Source organism: Balaenoptera physalus (assembly GCF_965194825.1).
Source record: "Balaenoptera physalus genome assembly, chromosome: 17".
Classification (NCBI taxonomy): domain Eukaryota; kingdom Metazoa; phylum Chordata; class Mammalia; order Artiodactyla; family Balaenopteridae; genus Balaenoptera; species Balaenoptera physalus.
Window position 1 is genome coordinate 7,316,767 of NC_138895.1, and position 22,221 is coordinate 7,338,987.

Below are 22,221 nucleotides of genomic sequence, written 5' to 3' on the forward strand. Positions count from 1 at the left end.
CTGTAGTTGGAATCACACAGTAGTAGCTTTTTCAGATTGGTTTCTTTCACTTAATAATATGCATTTAAGGTTCCTCCATGTCTTTGCATGGCTTCATAGCTCATTTCTTCTCAGCGCTGATTAATAGTCCATTGTCTGGATATACCACGGTTTGTTTATCCATTCACCTACTGAAGGACAATTGGTTGTTTCCAAGTTGTGACAATTATGAATAAAGCTGCTGTAAACATTAACGTGCAGGTTTTTGACTGGATATAAGTTTCCAACTCCTTTGAGTTAATTCCAATGAGTGCGACTTCTGGATAGTATGGAAATTAACTTTCTACTTTCTAATTTGGTGGTGTCTTCTTAGTATAATCCACACTTCATCTCTGAAGCACCTCCCACATTGGCTGGCCTGTGTCCTTTACACTTTCTGCTTTGGGTCCCTCCCTGATGGCTCACTCTTCCTTCCCTCTCCTCTCCTCCAGCTTGGAGCAGAGACCTGCATTCTGTTTTCTCAGGGCACGCAATCTTTCCCTGTAACACTCTTTTAACAATTTATAGATACACACTTATTTGTCTTTTTGGTTAATGTCTTTTCCAGGGACCATGTTTTATGGTTGTTTTTCACTACTAGTCCGCAGCCTAAGCTCTCCTTCTCACCCTCACGCAGCTGCTGTATTCATGATATGAAAGCAGAAAGTACTATCCTTGATGCACAGTTACTGGTACACAGTAGGTGCCAAATGAATGAGTGAATAAATGAATGCCATATATACATTGTTGTTATCAGCATGCTTTTAAGAATTAGCATTTTGTTTCTTTTTATTTTTCACTGAGACTGTGAAAAGATTCTCCAAAGCTTTTTAATCTCGCACAGGTGGTCCATTATTTATAGTGCTGCCTGAATCATGTACTTAAATCCAAGTTATGCCATATACATTTCCTGCTCTAGAACTTACTGCACCTCATCCTACTACTTTCAGACCGAAGTAAGTCTTACATATCTACTCCTGAACATGTGCTCCTCCATTCTTCAAGACCCAACTCCTCCTTTCTTCCCAGGCTCTTCACCCACAAGACATGGCCGTGCAGTGACCCTCAGGCCATCACAGCATGTGATTCAACACCTTTGGGCAGTGCTCACACTCTTCCCTCATCCCTCATTTCTACTCACCCTTCGACATGCTTTTGGATTTTTCCCTCGGCCCCTCTGCTGTGATAACACTTTTGTAGACTTCTGTTATTTCGTGTTTGTTTAGTGTGTCTTTTTTTCTTGTCAACCCCATACAATTGGTGTCCACTACCAGAGCGTAATGGCCATGAAGGTATGGACCAGCCCCCTTTAGTCTGGCTTCACTGTCTTTGACACGAAGTATTACAGCCATTCAAGTCTGTTGAATTATTAATAAACCCAGAAACACCTGCTTCAAACTTTCTAATGTAATGTATTTTGGTATGAGAGTATTCTTTTTTTTAATTTTTATAAATTTATTTTATTTGTTTATTTTTGGCTGCGTTGGGTCTTTGTTGCTGTGCACTGGCTTTCTCTAGTTGCAGCAAGCAGGGGCTGCTCTTCATTACGGTGCGTGGGCTTCTCATTGCAGTGGCTTCTCTTGTTGCGGAGCACGAGCTCTAGGTGCACGGACTTCAGTAGTTGTGGCATGTGGGCTCAGTAGTTGTGGTGCACGGGCTTAGTTGCTCCACAGCATGTGGGATCTTCCTGGACCAGGGCTCGAACCCGTGCCCCCTGAATTGGCAGGCGGATTCTTAACCACTGCACCACGAGGGAAGCCCGTGAGAGTATTCTTAATAGAGACATTTGGACTACCTCTCAGTGCCTCTGAACATGTGGAACAGATAACAGTTCAGTCAAGTGTGTTATTTGACTTCGTGTAAATTCATACTATATTCAATTCAGTAAACGGATTTTTGTGTTTAGAAATTACCTAGAACCTGACTAGTACTCATATAACAACTACATAACTACATAAGTGAAGAGAAAAACATATTTTTATTGGCAAAGAGTAATTGCGTGGGTCTCATATAAGGAATCAAATTTTATAGTGAGATGTGACAACACAAGCAACTTGTTTAAAGGCTCCTGCGCCGTTCAGACCTAAGACCAATCCTGTTGTTCTTTGTCCTCAGGTGAACCATCAACAATGGTTTACAGATGGATTTTATACAAATTTTATCAGCAAAAGCCTTTGCTGTTATGCAGATGCCTGTTTCAGGGGGAACATCTTATTTGGTGATATTGCATTTTCCCCTCACTTTTCAAAATATGTGAAAGCAGAGCTCTATTTATGTAAAACTATAACAAACAGACTAAAAGTAAATAATTTAATCAAAAAGTTTTTTTGTTTTTATAACAAATAGGGGGCTTGATCCATCTCTTCTCTGAGGGATACCTCAAAACATGAACGCAAAATAAATCATTCTTTGCATTTTTAGATGTTCACAATTGATGGTTCTGCTTGACCACCTCAATTTTACTGATTATTCTTGGATTCGTGTAGACCCTGAATGCGGGATTATTGGAGGCACACTTCGTTCTTCTCCCTCTTCCTATTTAGGTGTGTCTCAGCAGGGTCTTGCTTGTACCAATGGGAAGAAGTTCCAGAATCTCTGATTCCCTTCCATTCTCCTTACCACCTCATCCATTTGACAAAATGCAAGGATGCAAAACATCAAGCTTGAAAACTGTGTCATTGGTAATCAAGAAATATTGACGGTAATCGAAGATAAACGAAATTCACTTTATCCCTCGTTATCTGAATTTTCAGATGCGATGAATTAACTATACATAGATGGAATTTTTTAAAATATGCTTTGAATGATATATGCAAATGGTAATGAAATTAAGACATTTGATTTCATGACAAAAATTGAAAATTCAAAGTATGTCCCAACAGAAGTTATATAATCAATTATTTTCACTCTCTCACTCTCCATGCTGTTTGAATTAGTTTTTCTCCATAGCTGTCTGGCAAATGAATGAATGTATCAGACCTCGTTGGGAAGAGACAACACTGTTACTGTACTCACATCCTGCATTGGCAAATTCCATGAACAGAGCAGAACATCATTTCTCTCACTTGTATATGATACGCTTTACAGAATGAAAAATCACAGATGGCTAAGCAGGCACAACTTTCCCCTCTGTATTCAGTGGGTGTTTCATTTGAAATACAAAATCAAGATATTGTGTTTTGAAATTTTGAAACTTTTGGTTTAGTGATGTATAAGTGTATGGGAGAATTTCCTGTGATGTCAAATTGTTCCTTCCGGTGACTATGGAGATAACAGATGTATGAAGTGTAGTTGGACTATAAATTCTTAGCACTTATTAACCTGGTGCTATTACTTTTGTTCTGTACTTGTTTAAATATCCTTAATATAAATTATATATTTTAAATGTTATATATTTATTACACTTAATATTTATTATATGTGTTATTAAGTTCTTTATAGTAAAATAATGTATTTTGAAATTTATATATAATAATATACATAACATGTAATTACAATGTAAAAGATATAGTTTAATAATATACTGTATATTACTTAAAATATATTATATATTATTAATGAATATAAGTTTATTTACTATATAAAGTTTAAAATATACAATAATATATAAATATAATATATTTATAATTATATTTATTTATAAATAAATATAAATATTAATATATTTATATATCTATACAGTATATATTTATATTTATACATATTTATAAATATATTATATTTATACATCTAACCATTGATTTCACACTAAGGATGGTTCTCTAAGTGTGTAATAAAAGAAGCAGGATAAAAGCATTTTGAATTTTCTTTTATTGAGAATAATTTTATTTTATGGAAGGGTGTTAGAGTTTATAACAACACCAACTATTAAGAGGGGTTTCCGTTTTTTCATAGAGTTTACTTAATATTGCATTTTCCAGTAGTTATTAAAATTAGATAATTAGCTTTGAACATAATGTTAAAAACATCAGTTAAGGAATGAATTTATTAATATATTGTATTTAAGTGGCAATACCTAGTGATTATGTAGATGCTCTCTTGGTAATGTCACTTATTCAGCCCTGGATGCCTCCTAAGGGCCAAGTAATTGTGGGAAGTGGGTGGGATTGGGGGACAATGAAGACTTAACCCTTCAGGGACCCACTGATAAATGTACAGGGTGCAGTGGTAGCACATTGAAATTGCCTGCCATTCCCATTCTGAAGTGGCATCAGTAAAATGGACAGCTCACTGACCCAGATTGGCCATCTCTCGACCTATTGTGCTATTAGCAAACCTTACCAAAGCATAATATGAAACTAATTTTTAAACTATTCCTAAACATATGTTCAGAATCTTACGAGATATCTACAAGATTTCAGTTTATAACTAAATGTAGGTAAGAAAGGAAGCGTGGAATGTTGCAGAAATGCTGCTCTTAAAAGCCTAATTACAAACTTAAAAAGCTTTTCGAGATTAAAATATGTTTAAACAAACTATAAATATAAATATTAAATAATATATAAATATATAAAATGAATCACTTATAAGACACAGAACTGAAAAAATGATCCTCTAATTACCTTCTATAATCAAGCATCATTTCCTCTAAGAAGCTGCAAGCTCTCGTAATCCTCCTTTAATTTTCAATTTAATCCCCATAGCCCCACTTCTTCTCCTGCCTTATGTACGCTTGCAACAATTACTCCTCTGATCGAGAGGAAAAAAAGAAACTTCCTACCATTATGGGGGGATAGAAACTGATGAAACAATGAGGGGACACATCTGACCTGTGTGAAGGTAGATGCAACGCCCTCACTTACCTGATTTTGACCATGTCTAAGCCCAGTTCCTGGTAGGTGGTAGCTGCTAGAAAACCTTGTATTCTCTGGAACAAACCAGGAGGCGGCAGCTGCCAGGGAGCTCAGTCCAGCCAAGGGCTCCTCTTTGTCTCCCACCTACTTCATATGTCTTAGGGATTTCTTCAGATCCAAAGAAAAACATTAATTTTGCTCTCATGCAAAATTAGAATCTAATCAAGTTAAATTACAGAAGAATTACGATTGCACTTAATACTTGAAGAAACTTTCTCCCAGAACCTTTGTAAGATATTAACGTATGAATAGAAGAATTTTGGATTTTATCTTTCTTTTTCCTTTTTATTTTTTTTATTGAGTATAGTTGATTTACAATGCTTCAGGTGTACAGCAAAGTGATTCAGTTATACATATATATACACATATATATGTATATAATCTTTTTCAGATTCTTTTCCATTATATGTTATTACACAATATTGAATATAGTTCCCTGTGCTCTACAGTAGGTCCTTGTTGTTTATCTATTTTAAATATAGTAGCATGTATTTATTAATCCCAAATTCCCAATTTACCCCTTCCTGCCCCTTTCCCCTTTGGTAACCATAAGTTTGTTTCCTATGTATTCTGTGAGTCTATTACTGTTTTGTAAATAAGTTCATTTGTATCATTTTTTTAGATTCCACATATAAGTGATATCATATGATGTTTGCCTTTCTCTTTCTGATTTACTTCACTTTGTATGATAATCTCTAAATCCATCCATGTTGCTGCAAATGGTATTATTTCATTCTTTCATATGGCTGAGTAATATTCCATTGAGTATATATACACATCTTCTTTATCCATTCATCTGTCAATGGACATTTAGGTTGCTCAAATCATCAAATCTCAAAGGCAGTTTTTAAAGTATTTTCTCATTAATATTAACATGAACTTTGAGAAAACCATGCAACAAATTCATGTCCTCTTTGGCAATAAGGATGATATTTAATAAGAACTTGTTAACTAGATCCCCATAAAAATATAAAATCAACAGATGTTACTATTGTAAGATGTGCCCAGAGGTACAAGTATGACTTTGAAATAAAGTTTTATCAATATTTCTGATAAGCACATGACTGACCTGGCTTGCTTTAATTTTTAAATAATAATAGATTTAGACAGGCATATTACTAAATTTAGAGTTATATTTCTATAAAACTATAGTTTAGAGTGACATATCCAATATATCAAGATAACTACATATTCTCTGACTTATATGCTGGTTCCAGATATTTGTAAATCTCATATAATGAAAATAACTTGCTGCATTCCACATTTCATCTCTTTAAGAAATATCAGAGTAAACATTTGAAAGATACTGTCAGAAACATTTTTCTTTGTACTTGGCAACTATCTGAAGGTCAGGAAGGGAAGGAAGAGTCAAAGGTGAATGGAACCCAGTTGTCTGGAAGAATGAGGTGCCAATAGTAGAGATCACCACGTCAGGAGGGAGGGTAAGCCCCTTGAGTAAAATATGAGTTAAATTTTGTACCTGTACTTGGAGGTTCAAATCAGATATCTAGGTGGAAGAGTCTAGAATTCAGTTGGGAATGAAATGAAATAAAGTTGAAGTAGAAATAGAGATTTGTGATTTCCTTACGTAGAATGGAAACTGAAGAGTTTGGAGGGTGAAAAAGGGGTTGAGGCTAGAATTTCATAGAATCTGAAATATTCACTCCCTCTATTTTCTAATTTATTATTTAAATTGGGTCATAGTGTCAATATATAATTCAGTTAGAAAATAATTACCTCGGATGGACATATAAAATATATGTCCATCCGAGGTAATTATACATATAAAATATACATATATAATTTTATACATAAAATATAATTAATTTTAGACATATACATATAATTTATATATAAATTATAATTATACTATATACTTTTATATATATAATTTTATACTTATAAAATATATGAGATTTTAAAATATAAAATCTTAAAAAGCAACAATTGTCTACATCAAGAATATTATGTGGCATGGGGTAATGCATAAAATAATCCATCAGTTACCAATTACGTAGATATTAAAAGAAATAGGCATTATAAGTAATTACTTGCTTTGGAAATGTTTCCTACATTTTGACTCTCAAATGTGTGTACCCCAGCCAATTTATCTCTTCTTTCCAGAGTGTGCTTTTAATTAATGTTTACAGTATGTAGACCACTAGAGATTTAGTTTGAAATGGAAGATTAAATTCTGAAATTTGTTTCAGTAAACAGATGAAGGTTTAATAATTTTGTTGACTTTTAATGCTGATTTAATGGGAAGATTTTTCAGGATCAGATGTTAAGACAAACAAACAGAAAAAAAACGAGCCTGAGATGTATGTTTCTAGGCAAATAAATGAAATATTTACATCTATTTTGTAAGCTTCTTCATAATGACTTGTTTTCCAGTTCTGAACCATATTTTGTTTATAGAAGAAATTTCAATATTATAACATAAAAAAAAATTAAGCCTCTGTGATATCAGAGTGAGTCCTAAAGTTCATGAGTGGAGCAAAGTAAGAGACTGCCATTGTTCTGATTGTTCTAGATTCATCAGGCAAAGGCGATTTTGGCCAGTTCTGGGAAATATACTCTTGCTCTTTCTCATTGGATTTGAATGTGAGGAAATGAAGTGTAAATGTGCTGTGTGAACTTGTGCCTTTGAAGGGAGAGCTCGCTGAAAATGAAGCCATCATGGATGGGAATTGGGACTTGGTAACAATATTTGAACCTTGGGCCACGTTGCCCTGAAGCTGACCATGTCTTTGATTTTTTTCAGTTATGGTGCCTAGTTCTTTTTTTTTTTTAATCCTAAAATCAATTTGGGGAGGATTTTCTGTCCCTGTAAGCATCCTAAATGATAGAACAGTTCTCATTGTTGATGACTTTGTTTTTTTCCTAAGAAATTCCTGAACACAAAACCAAGGAGAAAAGTCACATCTTAAAGTATAGTTCCTGGTTCAAGCAATGACCATATCTTACCCAGTTTTCAGGAAGTCCTCTGGGTCAATCTGGTTCCTTCACCGCTCCAAGCAAGGTGAGGTGCTTTCTATACTCAAATAAAGTTTTATGTCCCTGCGGCTTCACTTTAACTTTTTACTTGGGGGCTGCATGGCCGTAACTGAAACGCTGTCGCCTGGTGTATTCTGAGCACAAGACTGGGAGATGCTGCAAGGTCCAGTGACGGGGCATTTTTGTGACAGATGTTGGGACATCTCCTGACCACAAGTATGCATGGCTGAACCACGATGATTTCTCAGAAATGATACACACTGAGTTCCCTCTGTCTTTTTATCTCTTTTCCCCTTTTTTTCAAGGAGGAAGAGTTAAACGTAGACCTGTGTAAAGCCCTACATTCTTTGTGTTCATTTTAAGGCAGAAGCAGGTGTACCTCTGTTCAGCCCAGTGTCCTACAAGCCCTTCATAAGTGTGACCCCAACCTCTGAGACTCAGTTATGATTTCTGTCCAAGGAGACATGATAATAACTCTTCATTGTACTTTACCCAATATTCACATGCCTAAAATCAATCACATGTATTTGTGCCCTTGTCTTACAGATGGGGCTACTGAAACTCAGAGAACTTGGAACTAGCAGACTGGTCTTTGAATAGCAGGTCCAGGCTCCTGCCACCATTCACGAGCATGGCTTCGAGCACTAAGGTACCCAGTACATGCTAGTATAGCCTCCTCTCTCCACATTCAAGGACCCGGCTGCCCTCTCCTAACAGGAGCGTCAGAGAGAATGATCACAAGCCCTGCCTATGCTGTCCCCTACACTTCCTCTCATCCTTTGGCTCTGTCCCTCTCACAACATCCCCAGAGCAAGAGCAAGAAGGTGCAGATACGCTTGCCTCGGTACACACAAACACACACACACACACACACACACACACACACACACACACACACACACACACCCGGCCTCTCATAACACCACTCTCTTTGGACTAGCTCTGTTTGCATTTTGTCCTTTTTTTAAATTAAAGTACAGTTGATTTACAATATTCTGTTAGTTTCAGATGTACAGCAACGTGATTCAGTTATATATATATATATCTTTTTTTTCTTTTTTTTCAGATTCTTTTCCATTATAGGCTATTACAAGATATAGAATATAGTGGAACTTGCCGAGAACCTTATTTTCAACCAGTGCAATGATTACCATAAATTTTTGTCCATGAAAAAGCACAAATCCTTATGGAAAACTCTTTGTTTCTTCCTTTTGATGTGAAGAAAACAGAAGACATTAGTTGGCTGCTTAAACATATTAGAGTTTGTTATTATTTAATAAAATATGTCTCTGTTTACTGGGTTTTTTTGCAAAAATGTGTTGTGCCATACCAAATTCTTTGCAGTAATTCCAAGCTGCCAAGAAAGTCTCAAAGGATATTTTTAGTGTGATTTTTAAGCTCTGTGAAATCAACTCCTTTTTGGACTTTAATTAGAACAATACAACATCAGATCTTTCCCTAAGGCTAGCTGCCGATTCACCTCCTGTAGTTGCGTCTTATCCCCATGGCTGGTCAGGGGAGAGTGAAAGGAAGGCTTTAGAAACCTTCTACTTGCTCTTTGCCAAAGTGCCATCTTCCTCCCAGGACTGAATCAGAAATCAGTCTTGATCCCTTGCTGGTGGGAAATCTATAACAGCACTGTCTCCCCATCCTTCTGTTTGTTTTTAGAACAACTCCAAAAAACGACAACATTTTTCCAGGAGATGCATCGCTTAGCACAGGGAAATGCCAAACAGCACTGTCAGTTCTTATCTCAGAATCCCCACAATTCTTGCTTTAGGAGATTATAAGGATTTTTAAATTTTTATTTGTTTTTTAAAAATAAAGACTACATCCCCTGCAAAATAGCGAGTGTATTAGAAGAGATGCTTCTTTGGTTGCTTTGCATGAAGACATTGCATTTCTAGAGGGAGAAGTCAGATGTTGGTTGAAGTAGTTCAGGGAAGTGTTTACATCAGGACTGTGGGCTTCTTATAATGCGAACTGTACCATATGATCAGACTATGTGATCAGACTGCTTGATCTTTATTTTTTTTTAGATTATAGCAGGACAGTACTGATAGTAACAATTTAATTGAAGTTGCACTTAAGGATAATGAGGGGTGATGATTTAGTTAGTTATTCATAGGTATTTTTCTACAATAAGTTTGCCTCGCCAAGCTTGGTTTAGAGAAAATATCAATATTTTCTCCCTAAGAACATATCACCTAGAGGCTGTGACAAACACACACTGGATTGCTTTGAAGAATTCTTTCAAAATCTCCACGTTAAAAAGTTAGAAAAGAAAAAAAGGTACAATAATTTTACTCTTGGTTGTCATTCAGCAACATCAAGCTCGAATGGATGTTCTACTTTTGAGGATTAGAGAAGAAAAAATAATGATCCGTGTTTTTCTTCCCTCCGCCTTTTTGTTTGTTTGTTTGTTTAAACATAGGTGTAGAGGATCCTGCCCTAGACTGCACCTTTGCTCGGGGAAGGTTTTTTGTTTTTTTTTTTTTAAATTAATTAATTAATTAATTTATGGCTGTGTTGGGTCTTCGTTTCTGTGCGGGGGCTTTCTCTAGTTGCGGCAAGCGGGGGCCACTCTTCATCGCGGTGCGCGGGCCTCTCACTATCGTGGCCTCTCTTGTTGCGGAGCACAGGCTCCAGACGCGCAGGCTCAGCAGTTGTGGCTCACGGGCCCAGTTGCTCCGCAACATCTGGGATCCTCCCAGACCAGGGCTCGAACCCGTGTCCCCTGCATTGGCAGGCAGATTCTCAACCACTGCACCACCAGGGAAGCCCCCCTCCTCTTTTTTGAAAGAAATTATGATGGGCTGAATCCACATCCTTTTCTTCAACCATTATCTAATAATTCACCAATTTATATATTCTTTCCAGATTTTTTCAACCTCCAATCCTGAATCCAACTGGGCATGTCCTACAAGTATGTCAAACACAGTTTTCTCCCCAGACACGCTCCTCCCCTGCGGACCTTTAGCAATTGGTAGGTACCATCATCTACCCAGTTGGCCAAACCATGCTTCTGTGAGTTACCATTGACCTCTGAATTTTTCTTACCTGTCTTTTCTGACCACTAAATGCCATCTTTTTGGAAAAGACCCCTGGTCTGGGCTGTTCTGTCATTCATTAAAGCAACAGTCTTCATCTAGTTTTGGACTCAATACTGATGAGTTCTGAAAAGTTTAACCCATGTTTACCAGCCTAACTGTGGCCAACCAAGTGAAGACATGAGACGTGAGAGAACAAGAATGGAAGTAAACCGCTTTCTCAGACATGTTCACCTGGGTGCAGCGGCCCAGCGCTGATAATTCAGCCAGTGTTTTAACTCCTGAGATGTGCCCAAGGTGTTAGGAGAAAGTCACACCTGACACCCACACGTTGCCATCCTCCTGAGTCCTCTTCTCTGGGAGAGAGAAGCTGGAAGGCTAAAGGCTCATTGCTCCAAAGGATTTCAGAGGGAGAAGGAGCGGCCTTCCATGAAATAGGAAATGTGGGGTTTTTGTGCATTTGGAAAAGAGTGAATACGAACCTTTCATCCATCCCCAATTTCATATGTTGCTGCTAATTTATTATGGCAATGATTCATGGACAAAATAATCCAAAAAGACAGCAGATCAATTTCCAGTTTGTTAACAAAGAATAGATATTAAAAGTGTGATTAAAATGTGATTTGTAAGAAATCAGTATCTGAAAATCCTTTGAAATCTAATTCCTGGGACTTCTAAGCTTCTAGAATTAATATATTAAGAATTCATCAATTTCTCTGACTTTAAGAAATTGTTGAATCTCCTCAAAATTAATAAATTTATATATTTCTTTTGAAGTAACCTGGTTGCTTTTCCTTGGGATTAAGTCATTATTATCCTTAGGAGTAACTTCAATTTACAGCAATTTTCTTTTTTATTGTCTCTTAAAATACACAATGCATAATAATGCCACATTTTAAACACTTGATCAGTACACAAGCTCATAAATGGTCCTTTCTCTCCTCCACCTCCTATTCTGCCGTCTACCCATCACCAGCAAGGAGAAGCTACAATGGGTAACAGTGAGGGTTCCCCCAGGTCCTCTGGCCATTACTGCATTGCATTTAATAAAACATAACTAGACTTACTGTTTGCCTTAGTTTTATTAGCCTTTTCTCTTCAAAGCATGAGCCTCTGACTCTCTTTTTGACTATTACAGTGTTCTGCATATGGAAGGACCCGTTGATTCAATGATCCCTCCACTGCTGTGTATCTTAGGGGGGAAATAGATGGTGTCCATGTCAAGGCTACCTCCTAAAATATCTCTCCACACTTTCTGCTCCTCCTGCCGGCATAGGTTAGGGCACTATCTACTCTTTCCTGAATCCTTCTGATAATCTCTTACTAAGCTATCTCTCTTTCTCCAGCTTTCATTCTAATTCATTATCACCTGCAACTGATGTGATTCTTTTAAAATGCAAATTCCATTTTATTAACTCTGGTTTATACACTTTCATTTGTATAGGATGAAGCCCCTCTCCTTAGCATAAGCAAGACCTCTTATGAATGAATCTCTCTTGTGTCTACTTTCCCCACCTCCCCTCTGTCCCTTCACCTCTGTGCATCCTGGATGCCACACAAGCCATCTGTCATTCTCTGAATGCACCCTCACCTGTCTTGTCTCCATGTCATTGACCTTGCTGCTTCATAAGTGTAGAGTGACTTGTTCCGTTTGGCTTTTCTTGTGAACACCTTTGGACTCAATTCAAATATCATCTCAATTTGCCTGGTTTTCTTTCACAGAGTTAGAGACCTTTTCTGTGCTTCTGTGAGCCCTTGTACATACCTCTGCTCTATGTATTTCAATGACTATCTCCTACAGGGACCATGTTTTATTAATTTTCATGTCCCCAGCATCAATCAGAATGCCTGAAAAATAGTAGAGATAAGCAAAATAAATATTTATTTAATGAATAAGTGAATGAATGAATCGGCAAGGGTGAAGGTGAGGCAACTTGACTACCAGGAAATGGAAATTAAAGGTAGGAGAGAGAAATATACAAGGCATATGAAATTTATCAAGCAATTTTTTTAAATCAATTGACCAAAAGTCATAGTATTTGCGAAAGACAACAAAATTCAACATTTCAGACTCAAAACCATCAACCTGGCCCCAACCCACTCCATCTTCCCACCACAGTATCACATCTACCCCTGATCACACTTCTCTGTCTGACCTCTGTCTTTTTTTCTGGACCTCACTCTTAGTTTACCCCTATCAATAAGCTTCTACTTTTCTCCTAGCCTCCTGTCTACTTCTTACAGTCTCATGACTCTTGACACTCTGATCAATCTGACACCTCTGTCACAGTGCTGATCCAGATCCAAGGGGCAAGATGGAGCATCTGTGGCTATTTTACTTCCATTGAGATCAAAGGCAATTGAGACTCAGTTTGGATTTTGGATGCTATTGCATTTCTTTATGCACAAGCAGATTTGTTCCTTTATATATACAATAATGATTGTGCTGCTTTTAATTAGCAAAGTTAGATTTTTAGATACTATTTTTTCCAGGGACTTGCCTAAAATTTTGCTAATTGATTCCAGATGAAGACTAAGACTGGAAATGTCTCCATGGCTTGAATCGTAAGCTTTCATGTAACTGTGTATAAATAAAATGAAATTTAATACGAGTCATTCAGCTATGCCTTTCAGTTAAGAAATTTTATGCAAATGATAAAGCCCAGAAAATAGTTTCTAATTGCTAAACTTTAAAACAAATGATGCACAATTTAGAGCAATATTTTAATTTTATTTATTTATTTTGGCTGCATTGGGTCTTTGTTGCTGCCCGCAGGCTTTCTCTAGCTACGGCGAGCAAGGGCTACTCTTCGTTGCGGTGCGCGGGCTTCTCATTGCGGTGGCTTCTCTTGTTGCGGAGCACAGGCTCTAGGTTTGTGGGCTTCAGTAGTTGTGGCACAAAGGCTCAGTAGTTGTGGCTCTTGGGGTCTAGAGTGCAGGTTCAGTAGTTGTGGCACACGGGCTTAGTTGCTCCGCGGCATGTGGGATCTTCCCTGACCAGGGATTGGACCCGTGTCCCCTGCATTGGCAGGCGGATTTTTAACCACTGAGCCACCAGGGAAGTCCCCTAGAGCAATATTTTAAAAGCATAAATATCTAGGTATCATCTGAATCTTTATCATGAATATCAATAGTTAAATGATGCTGTTTATTCTAATCGTATTTAACCCTATTTTTATGTTTAAGACTCAATGAAGAAATTCATCCTGCAACCTACATTAATGATAATAGAACTTGTTACCATTTGCTGAATGTTTATTACACGTGTCTGGCATTTCGTTTGCATCCTTTAATTGAAATCTCACAACAAGCTGTGAGGGAGGCATTACTTTCTCTGCTTTGCTAATGAGAACATGGACGCTCGGGAGTGGTGGTGTCATTCCCAGCAGGAACAGCTCTTGATTGGAGGGGCAGACACTTGAATCCAGCTCTAACTCAGAAGTCCGTGTAATAGCCACCAGTTGCTCCTGCCCACTACCCGCACGCATACGTTACCTCCACGCGTAGGGTTGGAAACATTTCCGGGCAAATGAATGTAGTTCCGTTGCTTTGGGACTTCGCTACATTTCAGCATCCAAGTCCTTTGTGGGTCATCTCTCACTAGATGGGTAGGCTTAACGAGATTAAGGCTGTTTTGTCTTTTTAATGTTCCATTTCTGGACTCGTCATTTCTGCTTCCCTTGTGACCAGCAGAGAGGAAGTGAAATAGTATCTGAAGCTCATCTTAGGTCGTTGATCCTAGGCTTTGTTGGGCAGAAGAATTAGTGCAGGAGCCAGTTAAAATGCAGATTCCAGGACGTTGTTCCTCAAGATGAGTTTTAGTAAATCTGGGATGCAGCCTGGCTGTCGATAAATTAGTAACAAGAGCCCCTGCTTCTTCCATCCCCCCTTCTTTTTCTTTAATGCAATATACCTAACATTTAACATTATATTCATTTCTGCTGTGCAATGTAATGATTTGATATTTGTATATATTGTGAAAGGATCATAACAATAAGTCTAGTTAATATCCATCACAATTACAAATTTTTTTTTCTTGTGATGAGAATTTTTAAGATCTACTCTCTTAGCAACTTTTAAATATGCACGATGGCACTATTAACTATAGTCACCACACTGTACCTTACAGTCCCATGACCTACTTATTTTATAACTTGAAGTTTGTGCCTTTTGACTCCCTTCACCAATTTTGCCCACCCTCTACCCCTTGTCTTCTGGAAACCGCCAATCTGTGCTCTGTATCTATGAGCTTGGTCTTGTTTTTTTCAAAAATCATCTTTATTGCTATATACTAAGTGTCTCAGAGACGGTTTCACCAGAGAAACAGAATCAGTAGGATAGAGATTTATCCTAAGGAATTGGCTTTTGTGATTGTAGGGGCTGGCTAGTTAAGTCTGAAACTCTCAGGCAAGCTGTTAGAAAGGGTATATGAGCTTGGTTTTTATTTGTTTGTTTTAGATTCCACATATAAACGAGATCCAACGGTATTTGTCTTTCTCTGTCTGACTTACTCCACTTAGCATAATGCTCTTAAGGTCCACCCATGTTCTTGCAAATGGCAGGATTTCCTTCTTTCTTAAGGCTGAGTAAGATTCCATTGTGTATATATGCCACATCTTCTTTATCCATTCATCCATCAATGGATACTAAGGTTGTTCCTATATCTGAGTTATTGTAAATAATGCTGAGATCAACATGGGAGTACAAGCACCCTGATTCTGATGTAAGTGGTGCAGTGAACAGAATTTGGGAAACCAGTTAAGACCCTAGAACAATGCTACCCAATAGAAAGATAATGTAGGTCACAAATGGGTCATTTAAAATTTTGTAGTAGCCACATTTAAAAAGCAAAAAGAAACAGATAAAATTAATTTTAATAATATTTGGTTACTCCATGCATTCAAAATACTATTTAAAAGTTGGAATCATATGAAAATTATTGAAATAGTTTAAAGTTTTTTTATACCGAGTCTTTGAAGTATTTTATGCTTAGAGTACTTGTCGGTTTAGACCAGCCACATTTCACGGGCTCAGTAGCCACATGTGGCTGCCATATGTGACAGTGTAAGTCTAGAACTAGAGAGGAACTTTGTTTCAAGGTAGTTGGAACTTTGTTTCAAGGTCATGTCACAATTGAGGGTCAGATGAGTTACCAAGCGTGTCTTCAAATTACTTGCTAGGTCAAACATGTCCCACAAACTGGAAGCAGACATGAAAATAAATTGATTGAAATCTTAAGGCGTCCTTCTGGAGGAAATGAAGAGGGATAAAGTGAAGTGACAGCACAAGGGAAGCAGTGGGACTTTAGAGGAGGTGAGGTGAGTCTCCCCATCCCTGAGGCCAGGACCACTGTTTGGTGTAATCCTGCTGGACTGAGGAGGGGTGGGAGGCGGGGGAGCAGGTGCTTAGGGCTAGACAGAGTTTACTTATCTGTACAATGAGAGTATCAGGTAAGTTCGCCTCTGAATCTTCACCATTGCTAAAATGAGATGATTCTGTGGCTATGAGGACCATGCCATATGCACATGAATGGAGAACGATGTCCTTTTTCTACCCGGAGAAAATATCTTTCCTATGGCTCACTCCTGATCAGCTCCCAACCTTTTGGAACTGAGGCTTGAACTTGAAAGTACAGTATCCTTTGCTACCGTACATGAAATTCAAGTTTTATACCCATACCTAATTCTCGTTCTTAAAGGACCAGACCCCTTTCCCCAAAAGGCAATTTTAAATTGCCCAGGAACAGAAGGGACCATAGCTTTGATACAAAGATATAAGATTGGTTATTCACAAATTATACAAAGGCATGGCTCTGGCATTGCATTAAAATGGCTTTTCTGAGTTGTGCATTTGAAGCACATGGAAAATTCAAAAAACCAAAATACAAACTATTGAAATAGCACTTTGTAATTGATTAAAACTTTGAATTCAGGGTTATATTATAGCTCAGGTTGCTTAAAGTTGCTGGCATATGCAGTCTCATGTGCTAACACATCCTAAAGTTTCAAATATCTCATCTCACATATATACGCACATATATAATCAGTCTACAGCTACTGATCTTGCATTTAATAACACTGCACCTGATACATTGGCCAAAGTGGGATAAATAAAAGCCAGAAAAAATATGATACTCTCAAACCATTAGGAGAAATGAAACACAAAGAATACAAAGGCATATCTGCCAAGGTCGGATACATGGTATATTGTGTGTTGAGAGTTCAGAGGAAGGAGAGGTTATTCTGGGCTAGGTTAGTAGGGGCAAGAGTATTAAAACCAGTGGAACTTGAATCTGACTTGGGTGCTGAGCTTAAGGTTTCTAATACTATAGGCATGAATCCACTGTCTCATCCAGTACAGTCAACTTCAATGGTTGGGCAGGGCTGCTGAGGGCACAGTAGCTGTGATGTGCTCTTGGAACCCCGGTACAATTCCCCCTGTACCATGTGGTAAATGTCACCTGGCAGGAGGCATTTCCCTATTCTGGCTCTGGTAAGCCTGGATGCTAGACCCGAGGCTCAGAATAGCCGGTGGAGATTTCTACACACCCAAAAAGGGACGGAGTAGGTGATCTCCTCCGCATAAAGGAAGGATGTGGGCTAGCATGTTCTGCACTGGTAGAGATAGTGGAAGGAAGAAGAGGGGAAAGGATAGGTTAGAAACTCAAGTTCCACTTTTTGACATTACTGCAAATTTGTGTAGGGTAATATTCATCCTCATGAGTAGTCAGCTGTAGCCTTCTTGATTTTAATTATTCCCAAGAACAATAAAGACACACATTTTATTAATTTCTCAGCTCTGTAATGCTAATTAAGATGTTTTTCAATTCTAAAGCTCTTTCCACTGGAGCTTTGCAAAAATAATGGATCTGAGAAGTATAACTTTAAATTATATGTAGTTTCAACTGTATTGCTTTGAAATATAGTTCCTAAAAATACAGTTCCTAAAAATATAGTTCCCAAATGGATTGCTTGGGATGCCCTTGAATCCCACAGATATTGTCAAGAAGTTTAGGAGATTCTTTGCTTCATTGAATGCAGATATTCCAGTTATGTCTAACTTTTCATGAAGAAGGAGCATATTGGCATTCTTTGAGATGCATTAGGATTGGTACAGCTATTCTTTTTTTAAAGTGTCCTCTTCACTGTCTCTGCCATGGTATCTAATATGCCATAAATTAATATTCTTCTTTTTTTAACAACACTTTGAAAATACTTATTAAATGTACATGTTTTCTATGTGGGATAAGACACATAATAAGCATTGACAACATAAGCATATATATGAAATCCATTAATCATTACATTAATTCCTTAGCCAGGTCTGGAAGCCGTGGGATTTAAGAACGAAGTGTACACTTTGTAGAGAGGTGTTGGGTGTGGGGATTAGACTCTGATGGTGGGTAAGTAGTTGCTTACAAAAGGAAGAAAAATATGCAAAAAAGAGACAAAGTGACAGGAAAGACAGGAAATGTTGCTTGAGTTAACATTATTTATCATCTACAGTGTTTCTCTGGTTACCAGGAGGCAAGGGAAAGAATCTTATGACTTATTTATTCACTGTACCTTCTAAAAGTGAATTGAAATTTGAGAGTCTCACAAGATCTATCTATCTATCTATCTATCTATCTATCTATCTATCTATCTATTTATCTATCTATCTATCTATCTGCAATTTCACTCATAAGTAAATGTTCCAAATAATTGAAAATGGATATTCAGACAAAATGTATCCAGGAATGCTCATAGCAGCACTAATGACAGCAGGCAAAAGGTAAAAACAACCCAAATGTCTGTCAGTGGATGGATGGATAAACAAAATGTGGTATATTTATACCATGGAATATTATTCAGTTATAAAAAGGAATGAAGTTCTGACAGAGGCTACAACATGGATGAGCCTTGAAAACACACCAAGTGAAAGAAGCCAGAAACAAAAGGTCACATACTGTATGATTCTATTTATGTGTAATATTCCAAAATATGTAAATCCATAGAGACACAAAGCAAATTAGTGGTTGCCAATAGTGATTACTAGGAGTTGGGGGTTGGGGGGAATTGGAAAGATTGTTTAATGGGTATTGAGTTTCTTTTGGGGTTGATGAAAATGTTTTGGAGCCAGATAGATGTGATGGCTGCACAGTATTAGGAATTTTCTAGATGCCATTGTGTTACACACTTTGAAATGGTTAATTTTATATTATGTGAATTTTACCTCAATTAAAATAAAAAGTACAATTTGGAAAATATGGATGATTGGAAGCTTGTTGACTTTGTGCAATCCTCTGTTAAATTCTTTTTCTCACAGCCTGGCTTTTGATAGAAAGTTGGGCATCTGAAGGATACAGTCTTTGACTAGTATATAGTATATGGGACCTCCATGCTGTTAATTAAGGGCAGACTCATATTCATTGAAAACCCTTGAGCAGAGGTTTGGGTTAATATGAGTCTACGAAAAATAAATTGCCAAACAAACATCTTACCTGAGCAGATGGCCTCTCCTGCATTCATACAGAGTTGGGCAATGAAGTCCCTTCGTATAAAGCAAGTTTTATCTCAAATACAGATCTCGGTTCATTCCAGTGCATAAATAAGTGAATTCCTTAAGTCCTCAATTGTACATAAAACAGAGCAGTAGTTTCCAAACTATGTGGGGGAGAAAACACATATTAGAATAACTTAAGATTTACCTTAAATAAATAAAAGGCATCCAAGTTGGAAAGAAAGAAGTAAAACTCACTATTCATGGATGACATGCTATTATATATGGAAAACCCTAAAGACTCCACCAAAAAACTGTTAGAACTAGTAAATAAATTTAGTCAAGTTGCAGGATACAAAATCAATATACAAAAATCTGTGGCATTTCAATATGCTAATAATGAACTACAAGAGACAGAAATTAAGACGACAATCCCATTTGCAACTGCATCAAAAAATAAAATACCTAGAAATAAATTTAATCAAGGAGGTGAAAGACGTGTACACTGAAAACTCTAAGACATTGATGAAACAAGTTGAAGGCAACACAAATAAATGGAGACATTCCATGCTCATGATTGAAAGAATTAATATTGTTAAAATGTCCATACTACCCAAAGCAATCTACAGATTCATTGCAATTCCTATCAAAATTCCAGTGGCAACATGGAACCACATAAGACCCCAAATAGCCTAAGCAATCTTGAGAGGGAAGAACAAAGGTGCAGGCATCACAATTCCCGAGTACAAACTATATTACAAAACTATAATAATCAAAACCACATGGTATTGGCAGAAAAACAGACACATAGATCAATGGAACTGTATAGAGAGCCCAGAAATAAAACCGCATATATATATTCAATTAATTTATGACAAAGGAGCCAAGAATATACACTGGGGAAAGGACAGTCTCTTCAATAAATGGTTTTGGGAAAACTGGACAGCCTCATGCAAAGAGTCAAACTCGACCATTACCTGACACCATACACAAAAATTAACTCAAAATGGATTAAAGGCTTGAATGTAAGACCTGAAACCATAAAACTCCTAGAAGAAAACCTAGGTGGTAAGCTCCTTGACATCAGTCTTTTTGGATTTGACACCAAAAGCAAAGGCAGCAAAACCAAAATAAAGTGTGTCTACATTAAACTAAAAAGATTCTGTACAGAAAAGAAAACCATCAGCAAAATGAAATGGCAGCCCACAGAATGTCAGAAAATATTTTCAAATAATATATCTGATAATGGGTTAATATCCAAAATATATAAAGAACTCACACAACTCAATAGCAAAAAAAAAACTCTGATTAAATAATGGGCAGAGGATCTGAATAAACATATTTCCAAAGAAGACATACAGACATACAGGCCAACAGATATATGAAAAGGTACTCAAGACATTCATCATCAGGAAAATGCAAATCAAAACCACAATGAGGTATCACCTCACACTTCTTTTTTTTTCTCTCTCTCTAGTTGTGGCGCACGGGCTCCAGAGCACGTGGGCTCTGTAGTTTGCGACACATGGGCTCACTAGTTGAGGTGTGTGTGCTCAGTATTTGTGGCACGTGGGCTTAGTTGCCCCACAGCATGTGGGATCTTAGTTCGAACCTGCATCCCCTGCATGGTAAGGCGGATTCTTTACCACTGGACTACCAGGGAAGTCCCCACCTCACACTTCTTAAAATGGCTATTATCAAAAAGACAAGAAATAATAAGAGTCAGTGAGGATGTGGAGAAAAGAGAACCCTTGTGTGCTGTTGGTAGGGATGTAAAGTGGTGCAGCCACTGTGGAAAACAGTATGGAGGTTCCTCAAAAAATTAAAAATAGACCTACCATGTGATCCAGCAATTCTATTCAAGTATTCTATTCAATTCTATGCAAGTAATTTAAACTGAAGGAAACAAAAACACTACCTTGAAAAGATATTGGCACCCCCATGTTCATTGCAGCATTGTTTACAATAGCTAAGACATGGAAGCAACTTTGTGTCCATAGATAAATAAATGGACAAAGAAAATATATATTCAATGGAATATTATGCAGCCATAAAAAGAAGGAAATCTTGCCATTTTCAACAACATGGATGGACCTTGAGGCATCATGCTAAGTGAAGTAAGTCAGAGAGAGGAAGACAAATACTTTATGATGTTATATGTGGAATCTTTAAAGAAAAAACTGAACTCTTAGATACAGAGAACAGATTGGGAGTTGCCAGAGGTGAGGGGTGGGAGGTGGGTGAAATGGATGAAGGTGGTCTTCCGGTCATAAAAGAAATAAGTCCTGGGGATGTAATTTATGGCCTGGAGATATAGTTAATAATACTGTATTGTATATTTGAAAGTTGCCAAGAGCATAGATCTTAAAAATTCTCATCAAAAGAGAAAAGAATTGTACCTATAAAAATTTCTATTTCTGTCAAATGTTTTTATTTCTATTCATTTAGTAAAGCCCATGTGCATGATGCCAGAGTCTCTTGCTCCAGCCTTAGCCCTCAGGATAGGCTGGAGGCAAGTTGACTGTGGTCCTGGTTTGCCTGGACAGTGCCAGCTGGTGCCTGTGGTCTCAGGGTCCTGTCACATCGGCCTCGCCTTTTACGCTGAAAGTAAAAAGTGGACAATATAATCTGTGCTCATCTCGACAGAGGAGGTCCTTTTTGTCTGGCTCTTCTCTGTTGAGGGAAAAAAGCAAGCAGTGAGCTAGGGACTTGCCTAAAGTGCATATGTATTTACTTATTTATTACAGTTTAGCCTTCTTGCTGGGGGAAGGGAGGCAAAGTCCATGCTTGGCTGTTGAGTATTAACCTCAGAGCTCTTCTTT

General features: G+C 37.5%; 1 long non-coding RNA gene across 2 annotated transcripts in view; it reads left to right on the forward strand.

Moving 5' to 3' along the window:
• Positions 1-9,974, forward strand: part of LOC309646606 — a 114,696-nt gene extending 104,722 nt beyond the window's left edge. The window contains exons 2-3 of one of the 2 annotated variants that reach the window (XR_014255461.1): positions 7,760-8,517; positions 8,935-9,974. This is a non-coding gene — a long non-coding RNA (uncharacterized lncRNA). Of the gene's footprint in view, positions 1-7,759; positions 8,754-8,934 lie in introns of those variants that run through there. The other variant, XR_014255462.1, reaches the window with a different exon arrangement.
• The last annotated feature ends 12,247 nt before the right edge of the window (positions 9,975-22,221 follow it).